The sequence below is a fragment of the Nematolebias whitei genome, chromosome 12, assembly GCF_014905685.2.
Source record: "Nematolebias whitei isolate Nwh7 chromosome 12, NemWhi1, whole genome shotgun sequence".
In the NCBI taxonomy this organism is placed as follows: domain Eukaryota; kingdom Metazoa; phylum Chordata; class Actinopteri; order Cyprinodontiformes; family Rivulidae; genus Nematolebias; species Nematolebias whitei.
The window spans coordinates 8456285-8458688 of NC_056509.1; positions in this window are offsets into that span (position 1 = coordinate 8456285).

The window sequence follows — 2404 nt, forward strand, 5'->3', positions numbered from 1 at the left end:
GTTGCAACATGGCTTATGGCACTTCAAAGTTTTAACCTAGACATCCGCTATGGTCAAAATAAGAAGTCACACTTGGGCACTGATTTGGCAATCTGCCAAGAATGTACACAGGATGTACCAGCCACCCAACAGCCGGTTGTGAGTAAACCCTCAGCTGCTGAGGACCCAAATCACCACTTCTTTGATAGCAATATCTGTAAGGATATGGCGACAATGTACGTGGATGGATGCTCATTCCACCACGAGACAATCTGCAAAGCAGGTGTTGGAGGAGTTCTCCTCCAGGACCTAGAACAAGTCACATTTGGCTATAAATTGGGCTCTCAGTCTTCTCAGTACGCTGAGATAGCTGGAATCCTAATAGGCCTACAGATGGCAGTGGAACGCTCCATCCAGACGCTAGTCATCTGCACTGACTCTAACTATGCTCGACTCAGTTTCTTGTGTCATCTCGCTCTGTGGAAACAGAACGGTTTTCTCACAAGCAACAAAAAGGTGGTAAAACACAAAGAGCTTTTCATGACATGTGATCACTTGGTGACATCACATGATCTACAGATCTTCTGGAAGAAAGTTCCAGGACACTCCAGAGTCCCAGGCGATGACAAGCACTATAATGACCTTGCAGACTCCTTAGCCAAGGAAGGAGCCATTGACGGACCCATGTGGTCCTTTGACCCCTCCTGGCTACTCAACACTCAGTCGTCACAAGCTACAACTAGGTAATGGCAGTCACACGTGCACAAGCTGCAGCTAAACCTGCTGATAACACAGTTTCTGTGCGCCCGATGCTGACTGATCCAGACATCATCCAACTTCAGAAGTTGGATCCTGCAATTAACTCGTTGATGCTGTATCTGACTGACCCAGACAAATACACTCCATCGAAAGGCGAACTGGATTCCAATCCAGACCTTAAAGTCCTCTTTCAGCTGCGCAAACAGCTAAAACTACTTAAGGGCATCCTAACTTTTGCTCATGGACGGACGTCCTCACCTATGTTCGTGGTCCCCCATGACCACAGGGGGGTGATGTTAGTTCATGCACATGACCTTCCGTCCGCAGGACATAAGGGTGACAATGCCACGCTGAAAGCATTAAAGCAGATTGCTTATTGGCCTGGAATGAAAAAGGATGTCAAAGACTACATAAAAGGGTGCCTGGTCTGTGGCCAGTTTCAGCCATCCAGACCACTCCACAGAGCACCACTGCATAGTAGAGGCATTGCATTTCCATGGTCGGACCTCCAGATTGACTGGGTCGGACCACTCACTAAGACCTCTAGGGGAAATATATATTTTCTCACGGTAACCTGCGCGTTTACCAAATGGGTAGAATGTCTACCAGCCCCTAATGACACAGCACAAACCACTGCTATGTTATTAATGAATCATGTATTCTCAAGGTTTGGACTTCCCCTCAGGGTGAACTCAGACCAAGGTACACACTTCACAGGTGAAGTAATGAAGGAACTGTGGAAGACGCTAGGCGTCAAAGCCAACTTCCATATTGGCTACCATCCACAGGCTTCAGGCCAGGTTGAGAGAGCAAACAGGACTGTGGTGAGTATTTTGAAAAAATACGTAGCCGCAAACCACAAGGACTGGGACGTGAAACTCCCTCTGGTCCTCATGGCCATAAGAGCCACTCCACACACGTCGACTGGCATCTCTCCTTTCGAGATGATGACGGGTCGACAAATGACTCTCCCTCTACACCTGTTGTACCAACCAGGCGATGCTGCCATGGCAACAGCCTACACTACACAACAATACATGAAAGACTTGGAAAAACACCTTAAAAACACTTTTGCTTTCGCACAGAAAAACCTGGAAAAATCAGCTGAAGGACGCAAAGCGTACTACGACCAAAAGGCCTCTCACGAGGAACTCCAAGTGGGAGACAGGGTCTGGTACTACACGTTTGCCCCCACAACTGGGAGAAGAGAGTCCGGGACCGGAACTCTCGCCCGTAAACTGATGCCCAGATGGACTGGACCCCATCTGATAACAGACAAACTGTCTCCAGTTGTCTATCAGATAAAAATCAGTAAAGGCCAAAAAGAGCCAACTGTTAAATGGGTACATCGTAACCAGGTTAAACCACACAAGGTGTGCAAAGAAACAAACAAACGGGACAGCGTGAATGAATCTGACAACAAGGGTGAGGTGAAGCAGTGAAACGATGTTTCTAGTTGCTTAGTCACTACTCTTGTCGGTGTTGAAACGTTGTTGAATTGGTTTTGGTTGTTTCTGAGGTAAGAATGAATTTTGTGTGTAAGTTTTAGTTATATGTCATACTACAACTGTAAAGGGTTTTAACTATGCCAACATGCAGTTCATTCATTAAATTGCAATCTATCAGGTTTATACAACGTCGACCCCCAATGTAGCAGACCAAGGAA